We start from the raw sequence: 26,312 nt of genomic DNA on the forward strand, positions 1-26,312 counted from the left end.
GATTTCGAGAGCAGATAGCTTGAAGCCTTCTGATCTGTCCAAAAGAGAGGCCAAGTTGACAGTCGAGTATATAGAGCTGGGCTCAGGTACATAAGAGAAGAATCATTGACAGATAGTGATTACTTGCACCCTTGGGTGTGGATGAGTTAGCCTAGGCCTGAGGGAAGGAGGGTACTGAGCAAGAAGAAAAGAGGACCAAGAGCCAGGCTTGAGGAACTTCAGCATTAACTAGATACAGAAGAAGATGAGCCTGAGAAGGAGCTACCAGGAGGTAGATGGAAAACCAGGAGAGAGTGATTCAAGAAGGAGTGATCAGTAATATCAAAAAAAGAGGAGGCTTAAAATCCTGGAGCAGTTTAGATCCAGAAGTAGTTTAGAGTGGGCTAAAGAATGAATGGGACAATGAAAATTGAGATGGTGGATATTGATGAGTCAGGTAGTGGAGGAAGACACAAGCATGCTTTATATCTGATAGGAAGACTGTTGAAAGGTAAGGGTAGAATAGAAGGAAAAGGGGCTTTCCTGGTGGCGCAGTGGTTAGGAATCCACCTGCCAATGCAGGGGACACAGGTTTGATCCCTGGTCTGGGACGATCCCACATGCCACGGAGCAACAAAGCCCTTGTGCCACAACTACTGAGTCTGCGCTCCAGAGCCTGTGAGCCACAACTACTGAGCCCGTGTGCCACGACTACTGAAGCCCGTGCTCTGCAATGAGAGGAGCCACAGCAATGAGAAGCCCAAGCACCACAACGAAGAGTAGCCCCAGCTCACTGCAACTAGAGAGAGCCCACGTGCAGCAAAGAAGACCCAAAGCAGCCAAAAATAAATAAATAAATAAATAAATAAATTTGTTAAAAAAAAAGAGAAGGAAAAAGCGTGAGTGTAAATTTCCTGGGAGAGTGGGGTAGGGGCATGGAGGGGTGGAGGTTGTGTGATTGGACATGAAGGTGGAAGTATTGACAAGTACCTCCTACTCCCCACCAGGTAATATTAAACACCTGGAGGTAGCAAAAGACAATTCAGAGCAGTTGTGAAGTGAGGGGTATTGCAGAACAGCTCCCAATTTTCATGCCTAGCTCTGTAATGCTATTAACCACCTCTTTCCACAGGAAGAGCTTCTGATTTAGCATTAGCCTTCCACTGTCAGCTTCCTATTATCTACATCTAGAAAGGACATCCTGCATGTTTATCTATGTATATGTGCATGTGTGTGATTTCAGAAGGCATTTCACTACTTGTGATTGAATGTAATCACCTCTGATCTGCAAATTCAAAATCATTTTTGTAACCCAGATGTGGCTCTGGGCCTCCTTCTTCCTTCTCATGGCATTGTTCCTTGTTAACTGATTGTGGAACCTTGTGAACCTATTGAGGGCTGACTGAAAAAGAGGAAGAGCTGAGGAATTCTTTATTGGCTTTTTTTCTCAAGTTCTGCCCCTACCTCCCAAGTGTAGATACTCCTATGCTAAATTGCCCTCTCTCCATCCACATCCAGATATTGAAGATATTCAATATTTATCCCCCGGAGAAAAAGACAAAGCGAATTGAGTGGGAGGGAAAGAATATGTCGTTGAAGTCCTGTAACAATAAAATCCTTGCTGTTGTCTTAAATAAATATATACTTAGGAAGAAGGGCTTTTCATCAGATCTCGCAACAAGGATTCTGTGCCTCATTTACAATCCTTTCACCTACAGTCTCTTCCAGCCCAGTGGAATTTTGCCATTTGTAACCTCGGTACTGCAGAAAATTGGTCTAGGTCCCATGGCAGAGAGAAGAGAGCCCCTCATTACTGGCCCCTCTCCCTTGGTAGTTTTAAGGAGGATAATCTCCATTGCATCTCCATCTCCATCTCTATCTCCATCTTCATCCCCCACCTCCATCTCCATCTCTGTCTCTACCTCCATTTCTGCCTTCATCCCCATCTCCACCTCCATGGCTCCCTCCCTTACCTTTTAGATGTAAAACTGTAATTCATGTTAGATTGGCTGGCATTCAGAAAATGACCCTTTGGCAGGGAGACCCCTATGAACTCCCAACCTCTGCCAAAAGTCCCTACCATTCTCAGATAAATTTAGAAAGACTCTTTGTGATGTTATTGGGTAGCAAGAAGGAGATTCTGGCATCACTTTAGAGTTAAGAGTCATTGTCTTCAGGTGGCAGGATTTTGAGGCTCTCAGAAAGCAAAAGCGTTGCTAAAAGAGGTGTTTTCCTGCTACTGCCTTGCAGAAGCCTCTGGCAGGACAGGATTTGACTCCTGTCCCTAACTCCAGAGGTGATCTGAAGTCCTCCAGTGGTCCTGAGAAGATGTTCTTTCTTCTAGAAAGCAGAGGTTATGAAACCACCTGGTAAAGGAATTTCAACAGCTCCTTTAGCCTGTTCCTGAAGCAGATTCCCACACAAAAACATCCCTGCTTCTGTGGGTAAGCTTCATTGCCTCTCATGCCCAAACTAGCAGGATTAATTCTCAGCTGAGGGTTGACCATAGCTGTACCAGCTTGGCCAGCTCGAGGCTTGTTGGGCTAAGAAGAGGGCAGAAGAGAGTAAGGTTTCTGTCTTGGGGAGAGGAGAGTAAGGTTTCTATCTATCTTGGAGAGAGGCAGGGGGAAATGCCATAACCCTTCTAGGTACGGCCCTTTTAAATGAAGGACAACTGCACAGGGAAGAAAGTGAGTATTCTTTCCTGAATCCAAGGCAGTTTATGCTCCAACTGAAGCTTGAGGGATAAACAATGCAGCATAAATAGGGAAGAAATTTATTTGTGGAGGTGCTAAGTCATGAAGACTGTGTAAGGTCTCAAACCCAGCCCACTTTCCCCATCCTCCTTGCAGTGTTCTATTTCCTTGTAAAGTGTGGTTGGTAAATGTCAGCCTATGCAGAGTAGAAAGCAGAATTTCCCTTCCCTTGGAATCAGCAGGAACAATAGGGATGTCACAGATATCTTCTTCTCAAAGGCAGGGCTGTGGCATGAGGTTTTCTCTATCACCAAGCAATCAAGCAGGCTCTACCAAGCAAGGCTATGCCCACGAAGAGAGGAAGACCATCCTGTTTGGATCCCCTTTTGTGGGCACATACCCATATACTTAGAGAAGATAGGACCATACAGACTGACAGATTCAAATGCATGGCTCACTCTACCCTCACAGCAGGGTGTGGCATCAGGATCTAGGAGGTAGAATTCCCCCATTGTTTCAGAGGTCAGCAGCCCTGACAGGGAGACTGGACAGAGTTCAAAGAAGCCAGCCAAAGAGAAGACCAAGTATCAAGAGCTGGCCTATGGGGCAGAGATTTTAACTACAAAAGAAAAAAAAACTACACAGAAACAAAAATCCCCCTGAAGAGACTAGACAAGGTACTAGATTTCTCCTCACCCTAAACAGTTCTATTATACAAGCTTATGGATCTGAGTGAAGAAGTGCTAGAGTACCAAGTAAATGGTGAGTTCAAGGATTCTTGAGTGGTACTAAGTTGCCATCAAAAGCCAGGATTCAAAATGGCATAAGCGTGGACATTTCTCTAGAATCCTTGTCAACTCAGAGAAATAGAGACAACACTTGGAGGGGGTATCCAGGATCTGGGGTTTTCTTGGGCACATTGAATGTAAAGGTGGAGGGCAAGGAAATTGAAAGTATTCCTGGGAGGATCAGGATAAAGACTGTGGGGTCCAGGCTGGGCAAGAAGGACAGTGAGGCTGGTTGAGGACAGATAGATTGGGGCAAAATCCACACAGGAGCAAGAGTTTTCATTACTTTAGGACTGAGAATGGCTGTCAATGCACATAAGGGCATGCCAGAGGAAGATGGCCTGAGAGGAATTTGAGGAGACGATGTAGTTTGTTTCCAACATAGAGCAGCCCCTAGGCATGTTCACCACTGTGAATGGTTAGTCTCAAGCAGAATTAAAGATCACTCAAAGTGAGTAGTCAAGGAACTGTTAGCCTTTTGTCCCAGGTTGTCCAGGATGGGCCCAGTTTACACCTGTGGCCCCAGTGTAATTACTAATAGTGCTTCCCATACTTTCAAAAGTCCCCAGATTTGAATGACTAAATTCAATGGCAGCGACAGTAGTAGAAGCAGCAGCAGTGGTGGCAGCAATAGCCATGACCCAGGAGCGAGGAGGGAATCTGCATGAGGGCAGGGCTGGGACACCAGTGAGAGGTGCCTTCCCATCAGTCTCCAGAGCCCATCCCTGGGGCATCTGCTGAAATATGAATTCTTTGGCCTGAACTCAAGGACAGAAACTGCCCATACTCAGGCAGATAACTTTGTTAGCTACAAAATTGTATGTTTTTAGAAAATAAAAATGCAACATAGACATTGCAGTAAAGCATATCAGGGAATTATTAGAGTTCTTCAAAGAGTTTAGATTACCTGGTTTTGAAAACTGCTGCAACATGGCAAAGCAAATATCTACAGGCTTAGAAATAGAAATTAAGATTAAGGATTTTTTATTCAATGAAAAAGAATACCATTTTCATATGAAGCTGCAGATGAACCAATTATTAATGAGGAAGACAATTTTAAGATTAATTTTTCCCTGTAATTGATGATACAGCAATAATGCACAAATAGCTGTTTTGAAATACACATAAATCATGAAGCTACTTTGGTTTCTTGTTCAACTTGCACAAGTTACAGAAGATGTCAGAGGAAATATTAAGATGGCATTGTATAAATTTACATTTAAAATTATAACTTACATAAAACTGAGTTAGATTTTTCTAGAAAAAAATTTCCTTAGTAATCATCATTTCCAGATATACTAAAATTTATATTTTTAGATCATTTATGAGAAATTTATCCTGATGTTATCACAGCCTATAAAATACTCTTAACAGCACAAGCAGCCATTGCATCCATAGAAGGATCCTTCTCAAATTTTGGTTTTTTGTTTTTATTTATTTATTTTTTTTTGCTGCACTGCGTGGCTTGCAGGATCTCAGTTCCCCGACCAGGGACTGAATCCCGGGCTGCCCGGGTATCCTAGCCACTAGGCCACCAGGGAACTCCCCTCAAATTTTAAAAGTAACAAAAGTTATTTGTGATCTTCACTTGCCAAGAGTAACTGATGTCATTTTCAATTATATCAATTGAGAGTTGATTTTTAAAAAGTTGTTAAAACTATACGTTTTGATGCCCTGACAAATAAATTTGCAGAAAAGTGAGCCAGAAAAATATTATGATCAATCAAGATACCATAATAATAAAATATTATATTCACTATAAAAATTATGATACCAAATATAAATAATATGAAATAATATAAAATTATGACAGCAAAAATACAATCTTTTTTGTGATTTGTAGGTTTATGCTGTTACTCATGAATCATTATTACCCTTATTACATTTAATAAGTAGTAAAATACTTTAAAGGAAAAAGATTTGTATTTTAGTACCTTTAATGATATATATTTTTTCCTGCTTTTTGCACAAGGGGCCTCCTGTTCTCATTTTGTCCTAGGTCTGCAATTATAATAGTTGGCCCTGCCTGGGTCATTGAATTTACCCAGAATGTTGATATGGGATAGAAACATTCCCAAATACCTTGTGAATGTCAAGAAATAAGGAAATGGCAGAAGGAAGCCTGGCAAAGGAATAGTAGACCCCTCAGAACAGCAGGGCTTGGGCCCTGGGGAATGAGAGTCTGCAGTTGCTGTGAGGGCTGAAAAGGTGGTCTTCAGGGAGGCCAAGGGCAGTTGAGGTAAGGAGGGGAGAAGTGTCTCTATGGACTCACTGGAGGGAGAGGGTCATTGTTGTTTGGTTTGTTTCCCCTCAGCAAGGTTCAAGTGAAGGTGGAGACAGGGGAGATGAATCCCACATGTTCAACTTCAAGCAAGGAATTACCTTAAGGATGAGGCTGGGGGTGGGGACTGCCTTACTCATCAAGGAGGTTAAGTTTTTTTTTTTTTAACTCTTTATTGGAGTATAATTGCTTTATAATGGTGTGTTAGTTTCTGCTTTATAACAAAAGTGAATCAGCTATACATATACATATATCCCCATATCTCTTCCCTCTTGCGTCTCCCTCCCTCCCACTCTCCCTATCCCGCCCCTCTAGGTGGTCACAAAGCACGGAGCTGATCTCCCTGTGCTATGCAGCTGCTTCCCACTAGCTATCTATTTTACATTTGGTAGTGTATATACGTCCATGCCACTCTCTCACTTCGTCCCAGCTTACCCTTCCCCCTCCCCATGTCCTCAAGTCCATTCTCTACATCTGTGTCTTTATAAGGAGGTTAACTTTTAATTTTATTAAGATTTGCACAAAGTATTTGCATTATCTGTTTGTACCAGTCAATATCCCTACAGGAGATAAATAGCCTCACTCAAACAGGGTAATTAAGGAGAGTTTAATAAAGGGCAATTTCCGGAGGTGTGGGAAGGGTTAAAGGAAACCACCAGGTGGTGATGCCATATCCTAGGGCTAGCAACAACCTGGGAGCCTTAACCATGCCTGGGTCTGGAGGGGCAAGGGGAAGGAGTGGTTTTCAGTACCAAGTCAGGGAAGCTGTAAGAAAGAGCCACTTGACAGGAGCTGTGGTCTGTGGTAGAAGGATACAGACAGCCCTCGACACATAGGCAGGGAGGGAATAAATACCCTGACCTCTCATCTTCAGTCTACTGCCATTGCCTCCCATTGGCCAAACAGAGCCACAAGCAGAAGGCCAGGGAGCCCACTGATACAGTCTATACAGATGGTTCCCTCCCACTCTGCCCCAAGCCCAGAGCAGGTGAGAGGGCAGAAAGTGAATCTACAGGGACAAACAAATATATTCAGCACTGTGTATGTGTATATGGTATATTTATTATGTATATTACATATATATTACATGGTGATATATGGTATCTATCATCTATATGACATCACATCATATTATATATATCATATATATTACATATATATGATATATATATATATACACACACACACATATTATAATTTGGCCAAGGATAGAGGGGCCTGGAGTTCACCATATACACATACGTATTACATATTATAGAAGAAACATAGCCAAATTAGAGTTTGGGAAGTTAAGAAAAATTACAACAAAAAACTACCTGCTACTTAATTGCCCTCATATTCCTGATTCTTTCTGAATTCAAAGCTAGCCAGAAAGAAGGGTGCTTTCTAGTTTGCTTGGCTACATTTCCCTTGGGGTAGGCAGGAACAATGATGGGAACTCTGGAGAGTTCCCATGGAGAAGAGGAGGCAGTTCCTGGTTGTGTGTGTGTGTGTGTGTGTGTGTGTGTGTGTGTGTGTGTGTGTGTATTTAGGGTGGAAGTACAGGGCAGAGACCTGGGTCAGATACCAGGGTTTTAGGGTGGAGCCTGATAATGTGTTTTCTTTCTTGCTCTGTTTAAATGTCTCCATATTTGAACATGATCCTCACTGGCCTAGAGCCAGGTATAAAAGGTGTGGACTAGTCCACCTGTCCCACAGAGGTACTGAAGTAGGGTGGTGGTGCAGTGCAGAAAGCAGCAAAGAAAGCATCTGGAGAGTGCTTAACATGGGGTTGAAATGGGACATTTCCATTGTCCCAGGGACTTGATGTCTTTGGTTGGATTCCTCAGGAAACCCATTCACTCTCCAGCTCCTAGTCAGTCTCTCCAATCTGATTCTATCCCACCACATGTAAAGTGCCAGGAATCTCATCTTCCCTCCATGCTCTGTGCCCTTCAAATCTTCTTCCTACTTCTTCCTTCTTACCTCTGCTCCCCTAAATCAACTGAAGACTTTTAAGGGGTCCTGATGTCAGTAACAAACAGATCTGGTCATTCCTGGGTCCTGCCCCAAGACACTCTGGTTTTAAGAGATGAATCTTTACAAGGAAATTTTCCAATATTTCTAAGCAGGGTACCTCTATAAAAACTCACTTGATGTACCAGGAAGTTTACATCAAGAAAAGGTTGGAGATAATGAGGCCTGAGTAAGACCTCAGTATTTGGTCAAATTCCTCTAGTCTCCAGGGATCCCAGAACATCACTTTGGCCTACTTATGAGCTGCTGACCTCTGTACTCCATCTCTTCCCCAAACCTTGCCAAGGATGGAGGGCCTTGGAAATCACAGAGAACTTTCCCTTGCCGAACCTATTTGTTCTTCCACACCTGTGCTAGAAGGGTGAGAAAGTGGGACCATCCAATCCAAACTGGTGCTCAATGGAATCCAAGAGGCACAGGATTGCTCTACAACAGGCTTCTGTCAGTGTCTGCCCCACACACGATATACATACAAGTATAGAGATAGGCCAGATCATGCTGAGGATGGCCTCCAGGAAGCCATGCTGCTTCTCCATCTTGATGGGGCATGGAGGACAACTACTTCCCAATTAAACACAAATGTTGACGACCACAAAAATGAGTGTTCCTCTGTGCAAGTATCCTTGTGCTGTAGGAATTTTCCATTGGTGGTGATAACTTCACGGTAATGAGCATTCGTTGCCTATCTTCTAGAGAATGTGGGCTACTTAGGATTACAAAAATGGGGCCTTATAGAACACTGAGTGGAATAATGGAGGGAAAAATGAAGGGATGATCTTCCAAAACCAGAACAAGTAAAACAATGGAATTCATGGCAGACTTAAGGAAGAATTTCCTGTTAATGGTTGCACTGTGTGACCAAAACAGGCTAAAAAAAGATTATACAAAGTCAAGTTATTTTCTAGCTTTCCTAGCTCCAAGAAGTAGAGACTTGTGTAGTGGGCTACCTACCTCACTCTGTTTGACCCAGAAAGATTATCAACAAGTTCTATCTAAAATTCAAAGAGTAAATACTTCTCTTATTATACTACTAACTCATTTTATGAGGCTAGCATAACCTTTATAATTTAAAAGGTCAGTAAAGGAAAGAAAATTATAAGCTAAACTCACACAAACATAAATGCACAGTTTCTAGGCCAAATATTAGCAAATTGAATCCAGTAATATATAAAAAGGATAATTCATGATGACCAAGTTGAGCTTATTTCAGGAATACTGATTTAACCTTAGAAAATCAATTAAAAATTGACTACAGTAGCAGAGGAAAGGGAAAAAATCATATGATCATCTTAATGGAGTCTGAAAAAGTGTTTGATTTTTCAAAACCCATTCATGGTAAAAATTTTGAGCAAACTCTGAATAGAAAATAATTTCCTTGATCATTATTATGTGTTTACTCAAAACAACAGACATCATCCTTAATGGTAAAATGCTGAAAACTTTCCCTCTGAATTCAGAAATCAAATGAGGAAGCCCATCTCCATTACTAATCAATATTGTATGTCCTAACCAATACAATAAAGCAAGATAAGAAATGAAAGGTAGAAGAATTGGTAATGAATAATCCAAACTGTCATTGTTCAGGAACTATAAAATATATGTAGATAATCCAAGAGACTCTGCAGATTAATTATTATAATTAATAAACAAGTTTAGCAAAGTAATCAACATATAAAAATTAATTATATTTCTGTATATACCAACAACAAACATAATAAAATAAAGAAATACTAAATGAGTTAAAAGGCATTTTAAAATAGTATAAAAAATTTGGAGTACCCAGGTATAAATCTAACAAATTATGCAAGACCTCTATGAAAAAAATGATAAAACTTGTTTGAAAGGCACTAAAGAAGACCCAAATGTGTGGAGAGACACACTATGTGAATTGGAAGACTCAGTATTGCAGATGTCAGTTCTCCCTAGATTTATCTAAAGATTTAATGCAATCGTTATCAAATTCTTAAATAGGACTAAAGCCCCATATTTTACCTTGGCCTTGGAAAGAATCCTTCCATTCTTCTTTTACCTGCTTTCCAACACTCTTTTCAAACAAGACATCTTAAATGTCTTTAAAATACCACCTCCTTCTCATCAATGGGATTCCTCTCCTCTCCATCACCTCCTACCTCTGCTACCTCTTTGCCAGCTTTCTGGCCACCATGGCCCTGGCCCTGTCAAATTGATTTTCAGGCCCTGGACACATGGAGGAAGACTCTATAATTTCTAAAGTATAGTTGCCTTAATTAGGCGGCGTTGCTCGCCAAGCAGCCCTCAAGGTCAGCTGACAAAGAACTGTGGCATTTCACGTTTGAGGCGGTTGGGCGTAGTTCCAGTGGTGACCAGCAGGTGTCACGGTCACCGATGGGATGCTGCATGCTGGGTCTGCCTTGTTGGACATGGGACTGCCCTGTCACTGCTCTTAGAAAAACTTTCTTTTTAGCAACTTGATAAGGGCAAAGAGAAACATCCCAGACAATCTACCCCGCTCTTTCTTTCAGCATGGCCTCCTCCCCACATTTGGGTAGGCCATTTATGTATTAAAGCTGTCTCATCCATCAAGGAAAATACTTGAGCAAGAAGTGGTGGGAAATTAGTGTGCCCGGCCCCTTTCTTAATGAACAAATCCAGAAGATCTACAGCTCCTCACCTACTGAGTACAGAGAAACCACCAAAGAATGTGCCCCTGTCCTGAATTTAGTGTTTCCTTTTTCACTTGAGCTCTCAAGGGGTAATCTGGCTCTTCCTAGAACTTTGTCAACAACTGGAATACATTGCCATGAGAAGAAAGGACACAGGAGCTCCCTGTCTTCAAGCTTCAGCTTCGGTGGACTTGACTTGCGTTCATCTCCATCTCCTGAGGGCCCTTGTCTGCTCCTCCTCTGTGCAGAGCTGATTTCAGTGGATTCTGACCCCAATGCACTGCTGCTTTGTCTCTGAGCTCTGCATTTGTCTTCTTTTCTTCCTGGGCCAAAGCATTCCATTCAGCTCACCGCTCCTGAAAAGGAGCCACCCAAACTGTCATGGGCAGGGGAAAGATGTCTGCATCCACAGCATCTGACCCTGAGGTGGGTGGTCCTGCGTGGGTCGTGAGGACCCTTCCTTAGACTCCTCCTCATGACTTCTGGGGCTGGACCATAGGACAATGCCATGGAAATCTTAGTCAAGGATGTGCCTTCCTTTCAATTATGGTTCATAGAAAAACACCACCCACATTTTATCTAAGCAGGTAGTAACAACACTAACCAAAGTCAGTCATTCCAGATGCCTGTGCACCTGACAGGTAAGCTTAGCAGAAGATGAAACTGCAGCCCTGAGGCTGGTAAGTAAATTGGCAGGTCCTAGTTTCTATCCTCACGTTTCTGGCTGGTCTGCCCGTCTCAGTTGGCTCTGTCCTCCTACCTCCAAGCCCCTGCCCTCCCTGTCCTTTCTTTACATACAAATCCAGTTCAGCCTAGTCCTGCCTTGCTCAGCACTGCTTGGTTCTGGAATGGCCCTTTTCATGCCATTTAACAAGATCCTCCTTCCTTTGTATACAAAGCTTCCTTTCTGCTCATTCATCTTCAAAAACTACCCAGGTACCGCCTGCTCCAGATTTGAAACCTGGGTGTCTGGTCTTTAAAAATTCCCTGCCCTCCCCCACCCACAGGACATGCAGTACTAGGGACTGTGCCAGGCTTTGACATTTGTCCCTGCCTTGTCACAGGCATCCTCTCCCTCAGTGGACCTCCCTCTGGCCTTCCTGATTCTCTGACCCTCTGCACAGCCCCCAGCCCCTTGGGCCCACCTGCTGCTCACCATCTTCCCTATTCCTCCCAAACTGGTCACCATCTCAGTCTTCCCAGTATTCACTTCAAATCCTTTCCATTTTAAAGTCTGAACCTCATTATGCAGGTAACTTTGAGTGCTGCTTCCCTGGAAGGATTGAAGCCATCTGACATGAGATTTTTCAAATTCTCCGCATTGGCCTCAACATTCCTATGCCCTTTCACTCATCCTTTCTCCCTCTTTTCCACCTCAAAGAAAGGATGACCTCTCCAGCTCTCCAAGACTTTCCCTTGTGTTGGTTCTTCCAGTGGAAGGAACACAGGTTTTTGAAGCCTGACTATTCTGGGTTCAAATCCTAACTCATCTGTTATAGCTATGTGTCCTTGGGCAAATTATTTGAACTATGTGAGCCTCAGTTTCCTAATCTTTAAAATGGGGATAATACTCCCCACTTCCCAGGGTGTGTGCATATGGAATCATATTCTATGTGTATGTGATAAAAAGCCTTGACACACAGTTGACTCTCATTAGAGCAAGTGACTCCCGGTCCTGCTCCTCTGTAAGACCTCTCATCATCAATCATTCCCATACTCTTGAATGCAATTTCTGCCACTTTTGGAATTTTCTGTGGGTTTGATCACCTTATCCACTTCCCAGCTGGGTGACCCTACCTGGTTCATTTAACCCTTCTGAGCTTTAATCATCTTCTTGGAAAAATAACAAAAAAGCATTGACCTCACAGGGCTGTTATGAGAGACTGGTGAGACAAAGACAAAGAGAGCACATCTCTACAGGGTCATCATGGGTGCTGTTTGGGTCCTCTGTCACTTTAATCTGTAAGGGTACAAATATTCCATTATCCAATCAGTATGTATTTAGTGAGCACATGTTCCAAGAGACATCTTTTTCTGGGTGCTGGGGGTGCAACGTTGTGGCAGAAATTCTCGTATTTTTCACCCAAGAGACACATGCTCCCTTTTTCCTTGCTCTCAGGGCCCAAGTTTGTGCATATGTCAGGAAGCTGGTGCTCTGGAAAGATGGGCTTGTCTTTCTCTCCAGGGAGAAATCATGACTGATCAGAGCCAATCACCTTCATCCTATCCACTTTGGGTTAGTGGTGGGCCCATGACTTCATCTAGACAATCATATAAAAGGAGAAGTTGGCTAGGATTCTGAAAAAGTTTCTAAAGAGACCTGAAGGGATAAAGTCCTTTCTTTCCCTTCTGACCTGCTTGGGTCAGGATGTGAAGGCTGGAGCTGTAGCAGCCATTCTTCAGTGAGAAGAGAAGAGAAGAAATCCCAAGGCATCCCTGCGTTCAGAGGTCAGTGGAAGGAGGATAGCAGGCAGGGAGACTGAGCAAAGTATGAAGAAAGTCAGAGGAATTCATTCTGGAATCCAAGGGAATAAATCATTTTAAGGAAGTGGGGCTGACCCAGTACTGTTTCAGATCAAGTAAAATGAGAGCTGAGACCTGACTTTGGGCTTGGCAGTCTGAAAAATCGCCTTTTCAGGGCTCTTGGGGGGAAAGCGTGATTGGAGAAGGTTGAGGAGAGGAGAGGTGAGGAAACAGATTGAAGAGAGCAGAGAAGTGGGTAGATTTGATGTTGGGACCATGAAGGGGGTCTCTTTGGGCAGAGTCTCCTTTCTCAGTAGAGCTTGAGGTTATCAGCTGAGCGTAGGGAGAGAGGAAAAGTCTTGCCTGTATCCTGGGAGAGTTGAGGGCAACTCAACTAAGGAAACGTAATGAGATTATCAAGAAGTGTGAGAGCCACTTGAGATGTGTGGTCATGAGTGTTGACTAAGACCAGTTAGCACGGGTTTGTGCAATTCTTCAAGCTGGTTCAGCTGCATGGACATAGGGGTACAGGAGGTGGAAAACTGAATTTTACCCAGGATGGGGGCTTCCCAGGTAAGTATGAGAGAGGTGGCGGTGCAGGGTGGGGGACATGGTGTATGCAACAGCAGCAGACACATAGTGCTTACCGTGCTAGACAGTGGTCTAATTTTTCTAGGCCATTTACTCGTGTTAACTTGCTTCACTCTCAAACAGACCTATGAGTAGGTACTATTATCTCCAGTTTACAGATGAGGAGACACAGCACAGAGAGGGTCAGGAACTTGCTAAGGTAGCAAAGCCAGTATGTGGTAGAGCCAGGATTTGAACCCAGGTGGTCCTGGCTCAATAATCTTACTCTTAACCACTGTGCTGTGTTGTAGCTCTCCCTCCCACGTACATGCAGGTGACTGATTTTAGTGATGGGCTATACAATGGAGATGATGTGACAACATGCAATGGCTCAGGCAACATATATTGTTTTCTTTCCTACTTAACACTCCAGGGAAAATGTTCTAGGTGGGTGGAAGTTGGGGTCCCAGCCTGAAGGCCAGGGCAACTGGAACAAAACCCAGAAGAGGGACACAGAGGCTGGTCAGTATGAACCCTTGGCCCATGGACTTCTCACCCACTGGGGAGAGGTGCCTTCAGAGGTGGGTGGAGTGGGTCTTCTTGCCTGAGTCGGGGGCTTCTGAGGAGTGAATAGGTGATAGCAGAAGGGTAGCTGGGCATCCCATCGTGTGTCTCAAAGAGGCTCAGGATTTGGAGGGAGGAGGTAAGACAAGTGGTTAGAGGAGCAAGGAAGATGCCTCCTGGACCCTATGGAGGCAGCCAGGTGAGTCAAGGCTATAGGAGGTAGATTCCGGCTAGGGGTCTGGGGATGGGCAGAGCTGCACATCCTTTGCATAATCACCACCTCAAGCAAGATGCAGAGCTATTCCATCACTCCAAATATCTCCCTCATGCTATCCCTTTATAATCACTTGTCCCTATCCCTAACCTCTAGCAACCACTAATCTGATTTCCATCTCTATAATTTTGTCATTTCAAGAATGCCATATATATAGAATCATACTATATGTGACTATTTGCAATTGGCTTTTCCCACTCAGCATAATGCCCTTGAGATCCATTCGCATGTTGCTTGTACCAATGGTTCATTCATTTTTACTGCTGGGGAGGATGCTATGAACCACAGTTTGTTGAACCATTCACATACTGTAGAACATTTTGGTTGTTAACAGTTTCTGACTGTTGTAAATAAACTCAACAAATAATCATGTACAAGTTTCTGTGTGGACAGAAGTTTTAATTTCTCTGGGATAAATGCCCAGGGGTTCAGTTACTGGCAAAGATATGTTTAATTTTTTTAAGAAACTGCCAAACTGTTTTCCAGGGTGGCTGTGCCATTATTATATTCTCAGCAGCAATTATTATATTCTTAGCAGTATGAGGGGTCCTGGATTCTGTTTAGAATAATACAACTTTATTATTTTAAATTTAATTAATTTGCAATTTATGATAATTTAAACCCTGGACATAGCCTTGGTATAAATCATAAGAGGTATAACTGGGAATCGGTTTTAGTGTTGAATTCTACTTGATTTTACACCCTGCTTTCAAGAAAATATGGTTTATAAGGTAAATATGGTTTAACATGGTTCTTGAAAGTAAAACAATTGAATGTTTAAAGATACGCCAATTCAAAAATTTCAATACTGAGTTAGGATTTTTCTTTGCTTTAATGTGAATGAATGAAATCTTAATAGAGATAATTGTAGGAGGGGATTACTGCTGAGTGCTTACATTGGTAACGAAAAAGGTGAATGCGGTGGTGACTTTAAGCAGACCAGCCCGTGCCTGGGCATCCGTGATTTAGAGCTGCTCTCTGCTCTACCGTAAACCAGCCTTATGATCAGAGCAGTTCACGTTCTCCTTCTGGGCTTCAGTTTCTTCAGATGTACGTGGTTGACCTGAACAAATTACTAAATAAAAATGACCTGGGACTAGCTAAAATGCAGATGCCCCTGGCTCTCCTCCCTGGGGCGGTGTTAGGAAATTTACATTTCATCAAGTTCCAGTTTAAACCTGATGAGCTGACAAATTTTGGAGAAGCAACACGAGATGGTTGCAAATATAGTAACATGCTTTACTAGCTAGTGTGGAATGCAAGTAGCCTTAAGCAGGAAAAAGATAAATCTTGTGAAACATTATATAATGTTTGTTAGTTTTTTTTAAAGCAATAAAACACAAAGGGGTACAATGGGAAAAAAACTAGAAATGGACAATAATTTCCCTGAATAAGTCATAATTAATGACTAAATAATAATAACTCAAAAACTCTCCCCAAAGCAGCCACTGTTAAAGTTTCTAGTGATTCCTTCTAGATAAAGAGTATATGTATAATAAAATATATAATATGTAGATTATATATTCTAGATATTCTATATATATTCTATAGAATATAGAATATATATGTATAATAAAAGGTATATAATACTATATATAATATAAATAATATATATTTTATGTTTATACATATTATGGATAATTTACACTAAGAGGAATCATACAGGCCTATTCCACACTTTTTGTTTTTTAAAAGATCTTCTTGGCAAGTGTTGAAGGCCAGCACACACAGACCTACCTGCCTCTTTTGCATTGCTGTGTAGTTGGTTTTCCACTGTGTGTGAACTACAGTTTATTTATCTGTCCGCTATTGATGGACACTTTGGTGGCTTTTATTTTTTCACTATTACAAAAAATATTGCACTGTTTTATTTGCTTGAGTGAACTTTTGCAAAACTGCTCATGGGATCAATTCCTTGCAGCTGGGTTTGCAAATGACATGTGCATTTACAGTTTTAATGAATATCACCAGATGCCCCGCTGAGAGGTTGCACTAACCTACATTCCCATTTCTGGCATATGGGGCTGCTCACCAGCCATGCCCTCCCCAAGCCCTGGGTTTCAACAAAGTATTTTATTTTTTGGTTAATATATGAAGTAAAATGCATTCTTTCTCTTTTTAAAAAGTCTCTCCGTTTTGAAACTGCCTTTGATTTAAAGGGCTCCGAAGATCTAGTCTTTTACCCCTACATTTACAGAGCTATGATCACTCTAATTCTTGCTTTTCCCTCTCTCTGCTGGCTCCCTTTTGAACCTAAGTACCAGAGAGTGTGAGAATTCCTTTTCCCTCTTCTCCAACCACAGTGCTCCTTTAAAAAAAAACAAAAAGAACATTTTATGGAGGGCTGATTGACATACAAGGAGCAGTATATATTTAATGTATACAACTGGAAGAGTATGGAGATCATTATACACCCGTGCAACTCTCACCACAACCTATGCCATAAACATATCCATCACCTCCAAAAGTTTCCTCCTGTCCCACTGTTATTATTATCATTATTATTATGTGCACATAAGTGATGATCACAATCACATTCCTCTTGCCTTCCCACTGGCAGCTCCAGGCCATTATTTCTCATTATGTTCTTGCATGTTTCTCTGTCCTTTCGTGCAGGTCCAAAGGTCATGGAGAACGGTGGAGTTAATGAAACTAAGGCTCAGCTCTTGGCCAGCCCCCTGGTTCCTTGCAGGGCTCTTTCTTTTGATTGCACTAGGAGATAAAGTGACATCGTTGTCAAAGCCCCAGCTGAGCTGCAATCCCATTGCCTTCAGTGGCACCTAATCCAGTTGAGCTCTTACAGGCTCTCTCGGATCACTGGCTTTGAGGACTCAGGCTGCAGGGGTGGTTTTGCCTGCTAACAGGCCAGAGGCTGCACAGGGCTCAGGGCACGAGAGCAAGCCGCAGGAAAGAGAAGGGCCCTTGTTGACTCACGTGCTGGGCCTCCAAGCGCTTACTAACAAACAGTAAACAAAGGCAGCAGTACAGGCGACAGAGGCAGCTCAGCTGAGAGACGAGATCCCCGCTCCTGTTGGAAAGTGGTCCATGATGAAGGCCTAGACCAGGTCACGGAGACTTTTTGGATGCAGCCTTTGACACAGGACGCAGGTACTCCTTGGCATCCTTCACTTTTCTCCTAACAAACTGGATCAAGGGAAGGGTAAACCCATTCACTGGATCTGGGTACTGGGAATAAGGATAACTCAGCTGGGCTAGGTCTTGTGTTAAAGGCTCTTTGCAGAGTTGTTTGGAGTATTATGAATTCCAGGCTACTGGAAGGGACTGATCCAGACAGTGCATTTGTTTTTAATGAGTAAAGAATGGGCTCAACAGAGAGAACCTGGAGTTTAGAGTCAGACCCACCCTTGTTCGAATCACTGCTTTGCTATTCAACATCTGTTCAAACTCATACAAATGCTTTACTTTTCCTGAGACTCAGTTTCCTCACCTGTTAAATGCGATAATAGTACACACATTGCAGCGATGTTGAAGATACATGAGGTGACATATGAAAGGCACTTAGCACATGCTTGGAGCATAAGAGTAGCCCAATAAATGATAGCTGTCACTATCTTTCAGGAATGAGTGTTTTGGTTATTCCTTACAGGAGGTCAGTGGTTTAAGATAAAGAGTCTCAAGCCATATCTAGTTGACTTCCAGAAAACAATGAAAAAAAGAAAAAAATGTCAATGATTCATCTAGTTTTATATGCATGCTTAAAGGAAAGCAAAAACTCAGTTGAGTTTTTTCGATACTTTAAACAGCCTTTTTTTAAAAAAGCAGTAATTGAATTCAGAGATGAATATCTGCTGGCTAAACCCTGTGATTTGCTATTGGCTATTAGCTGAAACTAATCAATTAGTTTATCAATTCAAGAAGCACTTCCTAGGTGTCTCCTGTGTGCTAGGCCAGGTTCTAGGTGTTGGGGACACCTCTCTCTGCTCACAGGATCTTGCAGGTGAGTGGGAGAACCAGCGAGGTGAATCTGCACAGCATCTTGTGGTGGTAGCAAGTGCTGGAGTGGCGCAGGCTCCTGGAAGAGGTGCTGTCTGAGCACTGTTCGAATGCTAGGGGGGAACTAGTGGGTGATGGGAGGGGAGGAGTTGGGGAAAGGCATCCTAGGCAAAGTAAAGCACATGTAAAGGCCCAGTGGCATGAATAAGTAAAGCACATTCTAGGAACAGCTGGCAGTTTGGAATAACTTGAGTGAAGCATGAGTGTTGGGCATCTGACAAGAGAGGAGGTTGCAGAGGTGAACAGAGCAGATCAAGGAAGGCCTTCTATAGCTTGTCTTTTGTTCAGAAGGTCCTGCAGAGCCACTGATAATTTTGATGAGGGGGATGTCATGATTGCATTTAAATATCAGAAAGATTATTCTGGTAGTAATATGGGTATGGGATTGGAGAGAGTGAGCCTGGAATAATGATGAATGGCCTAATTTAAGGAAATGATAGTGGAGATATTGAGAACCTCCAAGCAAGTGCTGCCAACACTGAAAAAAACCAAACATGCATAGATATATACATAAGTTTGTTATAAACATTATCGATGTGAAGGATGTGTATTGCACAATTTACAAGCAATAAAGTATAAAATACTCTTTATTGCCAATTCTGTATAGCCAACTGATTCACATGGAATGCATTCATTGATTTTTGCTGAACTCTTGTATCCTTAGTCAGCCTATGTTTGCAATTGGCCGATGAGTATAGTTCCAACACTGACTGATATTTTTGTTTACGTTGCCAAGGAAGAAGAAAGTTAAGCAGTGAAGGTGAATATGTTAACTCCACTCATTTGTCAGTGACATGAGTGATTCTTGTGCTGAATTGGACAATAGTTTTTTTTAATTCTGGAAGAACATTTCCTCAAATTTTGTTCTATTTACAATGTAATAACTGCAGACATGACACACTTTTAGCTTTAATCTGCATTGTTAACATTTTCTTTATCATTTTCTTAAGTCTTGTTGACTGAAAAAAAAAGAAGCACAGCCTAAAAGATGAGAATTATATTTTATTTGAGGACATTACTGAGGACTGTAGCCTGAGAAGGCAGCCTCTCAAATAGCTCTGAGGGACTGTTCCAAAGAGGTAAAGGAGGAGCCAGTATACATAGGAGTTTTTGCTGAAAAGAAACAAAACAAAACAAGACACATGTAGTTGAACATCAAAAGATTACTGCTAAACACAAAAAACAGACATCTCAAGTAAATGATTTTAGTGCCTTTCTGTGTATGGGAAGATGCAAGAGTCTGGGCTCATAGAAATTATTCCTTTGATATGCATCTTAACTATCTTGGGCCAGAATCCTGTTTTTCTCTGTCCTGAATTCCCCTCTCTGGGACCTACCATCAGGGTGGTGGCAGTGGCAGGCAATGTTCACTGTTTACTGGAGTTTTTTTCTTCTTGTCCACAGTCTAGACAATCAACAAAACAACAAACCAAGCCCTGATTTGTAGCTTTTGCCAATCTCTTTGGTGTAAATACTCCCATTATGGCCGCTTCTAAGCTATCAATATGATATCTCTGAACACAAAGTTGGAAGTGATATGTACCAGCACACCATTGTATCAGTATATAATTTCTACCATATACATGGAATTGATTTAAATAAGCTCAAGACCATAGACAACATAATATATAGTAATATAATCAGGAAATAGTGAGTTTGAGTATATTATCAGTATAATTTATTTAATTAGACGTTTCTATAAATTAATTTTTGTAATAGCTATGTTTAACAACCAGCTTGCAAAATTTCTGGAGAGTTAATAATTGGTTCTTACCAGTCAGTAGCAACCTTCTTTAGCATACCACAGGATCCAAGAAAGTTTTAAAGAAGCAGAATCCATGGGGATAGGAATATGATTCGTGGGGATGGGAGAAGGGGAGACAAAGAAAGGAATTAAGAAGAATACCTGTTTCTCTCTATGGACAAATATATCACTCATCAAGACAGGAAATACAGGAATGGATTCAGGTGTGCAAGTCAATGCTGGACTCTTTGAAAAGACCAGTATGGAAAGATGACTATGATTTAAAGACAAAACAGAGAAGGATGAGGGAAGTTTGCAACCTTCAAGAGATGTCACTGGACTTCTTCTTTTTTTTTTTTTTTGTTTAACATCTTTATTTGAGTATAACTGTTTTACAATAGTGTGTTAGTTTCTCCTTTACAACAAAGTGAATCAGTTATACATATACATATGTTCCCATAACTCTTCCCTCTTTTGTCACCCTCCCTCCCACCCTCCCTATCCCACCCCTCTAGGTGGTCACAAAGCACAGAGGTGAACTCCCTGTGCTATGCTGCAGCTTCCCACTAGCTATCTAATTTACATTTGGTAGTGTGTATATGTCCCTGCCACTCTCTCACATCGTCACAGCTTACCCTTCCCCCTCCCCATATCCTCAAGTCCATGCTCTAGTAGGTCTGTGTTTTATTCCCATCCTACCACTAATCTCTTCATGACAGTTTTTTTTTTTTTTAGATTCCATATATATGTGTTAGCATACGGTATTTGTTTTTATCCTTCTGACTTACTTCATTCTGTATGACAGATTCCAGGTCTATCCACCTCATTACAAATAACTCAGTTTCATTTCTTTTTACGGCTGAGTAATATTCCATTGTATATATGTGCCACATCTTCCTTATCCATTCATCTGTTGATGGACACTTAGGTTGCTTCCATGTCACTGGACTTCTTCTGATGCCTGGAGACATTGTTCTCACTCCCCTGGTGGGATCCTATTCTTTGAACTCCCAGCATCTAAACCCCTAGGTCTGTCACATCAGCACTCAATGGAATTGATTTTGGCTAAGTCATTGTGCATTAATCCTTTTATTTTTAAAATAATGTTTACTTTGTCCTGCTATAAAATGAATGCAGTGCTACTCTCTACAAAGTGTTTTTAGCCTAAAACTATCTGGAAAGCAATGTAAACCTTCCCGGAGAGACTCTTGGGTGCTGTCCCTTGCCCACCCTGCCTCTTCATCAGTCTTGCTCATTGGACTTGAGGTTATGGAGGAAGGAGAGGGCTGGTTCAGAAGGACCTGCTGAACTGAGGAAGTGCTCTTGGTGGGCCAGAGAAGTATGGTCAGGGCACACTAGCTCACTAGCCCTGGTCACTGCCCCTGCCCCATCCCCTTTATCCCCTTTTGCAGGTCCCTTCCACCCACAGCTTTTGACTTCAGGCCATACAAGCCCACCTGACACTGGGTAGCCCATCCTGGTGTATGGCCTCAGCTCATCCTCTGTTAAGTCCTCCACCAATTCCTTCCCTTTGATCTACAAGAGTAGATTACCTAAGTTCCCTGGACATTGAGAAGTCCTAGTTAGGGGTTTCCTTGGTTACTTTTTTTTTTTTTTTTAACGTCTTTATTTGAGTATAACTGTTTTATCCTTGGTTACTTAACACTGCAATTCCACATCCAATTTAGTTGGCTGAAGCCGTTGCCTGCCTGCCACTGGTTCTTCCAAACAAGCTGATGAAACCTAGAGCAGGGCTCTGTAGCTTGTAATGTTCTGTGAACCACCCAGTAATCTTCAGTGATCTTGTTAGAATGCAGATTCTGACTCAGGAGGCTTGGGGAGGGCCTGAGTCTATTTCTAACAAGCTCCCCACTGATGCCAATGTGGCTAGTCTGAGGGACCGCACTTTGAGTAGCAAGTACAGCCTAGGCCAACGCCCAACTGATGAAGCCACTTCTGCTCCCAAGTCCTAGTTTTGTGGGTTTGTCCCTACCCTATCCCCTGCCCTCAGCATATACTCAACTGTTAATAATATAAATAGCTAGCATTTATTGAGAAGCTACTATGTGTCAGACACAATAACCGATGTTACACATCAGTGAAGAGAAAAATAAGTTTTCCCAAGGTAGACGAGGGTCGATCCAACTCTGGCTTTAGAACCTGCTCTCTCAGTCACTATGCTTTGCTTTCCTCATTTTCCTTCTGTGTTTTTTGGCCCAGAGGTCGGTGTTTGCAGTTGCTCTCCTCCCAGACCTGTCCTCCCTGAGACTGGCTAACTCCCCTTCCCCAGACTTGGTCTTCATTTTATTCTTGGTCACTGCCAACTCTCTTGCTAATTGCCCTTATTTTTCTTGCCTTGGTTGTAGACATCCTGCTCCTTATATTTCCTTGCGTTTAAATGGTTGTAATAGCCTAATGTCATTAGAAATAGAGTAGGTAGTGAAAAAAGGCAGGAAGGAGATCTGTAGAATGGTGGAAAAGGATCAGTTCATGGAGGGCTGATGCCAGTCAAGAGGAAGATTTTGAGGCTAAGCCATCAGAACTTACTCTTCCATAGATTAAAAAGGTATAAAAAAGTGTTTGGCTACGTAGGAAATGTGTTGGACGTTTAAAAAAAAGTATCATCTAAGCATTTCATTTATTTCCTGTATCAGTATCTGTGTGATGCTGGTCAGAGTACAGGCTGCTCCCACTTAGTCATTCATTGATTTACTCAGTCATTTAGCCTATGGGGAGGAAGGAGCTTCAAGTGGGAGTGTCCCCACACAGCCCGTGGGAAGGACAGGAGGTGAGAGGAGGGTGGTGCATCTTCAGATGCACCTTTCTAGATGCAGCCTTTCTAGAAAGGATATGGAGGCAAGGGGAAGTGGTTGGAGATTAGTTTGGGGCAGGGGTGGGGTAGGGTGGGGTGGACCAGTGGTCCTGCAGGCCTTGGTCAGGGGTTTGGAACCTGAAATGATCCTATGGAGACTAGAAAGCTGCTGAAGATTTTAATGTGGAGGAGTAGCAGGGTCAGATTTGTGTTTTAGGAAGAGGTCTCCACAGAATGGAGAATGGATTGGGGCAGTGGTAAGCAGAAACCATTTGGGAGAATATAGTTGTCATTTAGGTGGGAGATGCTGATAGCTTAGGCCAGGCCTGTGCAGTGGAGCTGGGGAGAAATGGATGCATCTGAGAGTGGTTTTGGAGGTAATGATTAAGAGGATAGGGAGTTGAGGGACAGGAGAGAAGAGTGATGCTTGAAGGTTTAGCTTGAGTAGCTGGGTAGGTGGTCATGCCATTTGTTTGGATAGGGATTTGGAGGAGGAGGCATTGGGGGGAAGATGATTTCAGTCTTGAGCATCCGAGTGGGATTGTCTAGTAGGCATCTAGGAGCACCAAAAAGGAGTTCAGGAGAGAAGTCTGAACTGGAGGCAAGACTGGAAGTGGAGAGTTGACAGTTGGTAACTTTAAAGTATGTAGAGTGATTTGAGGAGACAGGCCAGGGCAGGAAGAACCCTGAGGCCCACTGGCGTTCGGTATTTCATATATTCATTGTTACACATAATGCCATGGCCAATCTCTTTGAGTATATACATGTCAATTATATTCTTAGCGTAAATTCCCAGAAGAGGAATAACTTGCCAGGAGAGATGGACATCCCCTGGCTCCTGATAGGTATTGCCAGATTGCTTCATAAATCAGCAGTCTCAGGTCAGGTCTCTGGGAGGAACAGTTTCATTGCAACCTCACAAGCACTGAGTGTGCTCAGCACTGAAGCCAACTTGATGGATGAAAAATGGGCCTCCTGACTGTTTCTATTTGAGTCTCCTTGATTACCTGTAGGGATGGACAGTGTTCTGTATGCTTTAATATTGAGTTGCAGTTTCTTTTATGATTTTTCTTATTCTCACTTATGCTTATCTATTGGTATTAGGAACCACAGATTTCTCTTTCTCTCTCTCTCTCTCGACAGAAATAGTCACTTTCAGCTTGACCTTCATCCCTTTTCCCAGCTCAGTGTATTGCACTTTATAGATGTCACAGTGGGAAGCAGCTTCTGAACTCAAGAGCCTAGAAAGGGAAACTGGTGACTGAAACCCAGGCAAGGAGCTTGAGACTGTAGTTCTCTCCCTGAAACCACTTGGAATGTCTTGTGAGGAAAAACCCTCACTTCTTCAACCCTCCGCAGTTCTCAGATGTTTCCTTTCTGTGCTAAAGCAAGGTCTCTTGGAACAGTTAAGCCTGGTAGAGATAGTTAAGGACCGTTTCTTTCCCAGTAGTTATGTTTAATGATATGTTCTTGATGGATAAATTCAGCTGAAGGATGTAGCTGCACCCTTGGTGGAACATTTTGTGGGGTTTGTGACAGGATGGGCCACCTCTCAACTTGCACGAGGTCAGGAGCCCACCAAAGTCCCTGCCCTGCCTGACTCCCCTCTACCAGAGGTTGATCTCCTAGCTGTGGCTGCAAGATGAGAGGAGATTAAGGTCTCTGTAAAGAGGGGCCGTCCCAGGCTTGTCTGGCTCCTGGACCCCTCTGGAGGCAGCAGACCTCACCAGCTGGTATTCACAGATCATAGTCCCCAACACACTTACCTCTGTTTCACATTTTCCCTCTCCCACGGGGTGATGTAACCAGCAAAAGGAATGTACTCTTTGTCTTGGGTTGTCAGGGAGAAATGGTTGAGCTGAGATGTAAAGCCTCGTTCCATTTTACAGACCAAAGTGAATGTCTGGAGAACTAGCACCAGAAACCTGGCTTGTTAATGCCTACTCCAGGAATATTAAGTTTCAATATTTATTTTATTTTATATATTTTAAATTTAATTTAGTTTTATTTTACTATTTTATTTTATTTTACTTTATTTTGTTTTAATAGACTTTCCTTTTAGAGCACTCAGCATAATGCCCTTGAGATCCATTCAAGTTGTTGCAGGTATCAACAGTTTGCTTTTCATTGCTGAGCCGTATTCCACGGTATAGCTATACTACAATTGGTTTAACCACTTACCAGATGAAGGACATTTTGGTTGTTAACAGTTTTTTTTCTCTGAAACTTCACTACCATTTGGTACGATTGCTTTTTTTTCTCTTCTAATAGGTGGGTAGTGATATTTCCTTAGAGTCTTAATTTTCTTTACTCTTCTGGCTAGTGATGTTGAACATTTATTCACCATGTGTATAACTGCTTCAGTAAAATGTCTCTTCCTGTCTTTTGCCCACTAAAGTTTCTTAAAAAATAGACTTTATTTTCTAGTTTTAGGCTCACATAAACCTGAGCAGAAGGTGCAGAGATTTCCCATATGCTCCCTGCCCTGACTCCTGTATAGGCTTCCCCATTACCAACATTCCCCACCACAGTGGTATATTTGTTACAACTGATCAACCTTCATTGACACATCATCACCCAAAGCCCATAGTTTACATTAGGAGTCACTTGGTGTTATACATTCCATAGTTTGAAGAGATGTAAAATGACATGTATCCACCATTACAGTATCATACAGAATAGTTTCACTGCCCTAAACATCCTCTGTGATCTACCTATTCACATCCCACTCTCCTCCCTAACTCTTGGCAACCACTGATCTTTTTACTGTCTCCATAGTTTTGCCTTTTCCAGAATGTCATATAGTTGGAATCATACTGTATGTAACCTTTTCAGATTGTTTTTTTCCACTTAGTAATATGCATTTAAGTTTCCTCCATGTCTTTTAATGGTTTGATAGCTCATTTCTACTTAGCCCTGAATAATATTCCAGTGTCTAGAAATACCACAGTTTATTTATCCACTCACCTATTGAAGGACATCTTGGTTGCTTTCAGGTTTTAGCAATTATAAATAAAGCTATCATAAACATTCGTGTGCAGGTTTTTGTATGAACATAAGTTTTCAACTCCTTTGGGTAAATACCAAGGACTACAATTGCTGGGTCGTATAGTAAGAGTATGTTTAATTTTGCAAGACATTGCCAAACTATCTTCCAAAGTAGCTGCACCATTTTGCATTCCCACCAGCAATGAATGAGAATTGCTGTTGCTCCACATCTTTGTCAGCATTTGGTGCTGTCAGTGTTCCGGATTTTGGTCATTCTAACATCATTCTGAATGCTCTATTGTGATGCATGTACACAATATTATTATTATGTAATGTCCTCTTAAATTCCTGGTATGATAATTTCAAGATCTCTGTCATATCTGAGCCTGGTTCTGTCACTTGCTTTATTTCTTCAGACTGTGTTTTTTCCTTGTTTTTATACATACCTTGTAATTTTTTGTTGAAACCCAGACATGATGTA

The sequence above is a fragment of the Kogia breviceps genome, chromosome 2, assembly GCF_026419965.1.
Source record: "Kogia breviceps isolate mKogBre1 chromosome 2, mKogBre1 haplotype 1, whole genome shotgun sequence".
NCBI lineage: Eukaryota > Metazoa > Chordata > Mammalia > Artiodactyla > Physeteridae > Kogia > Kogia breviceps.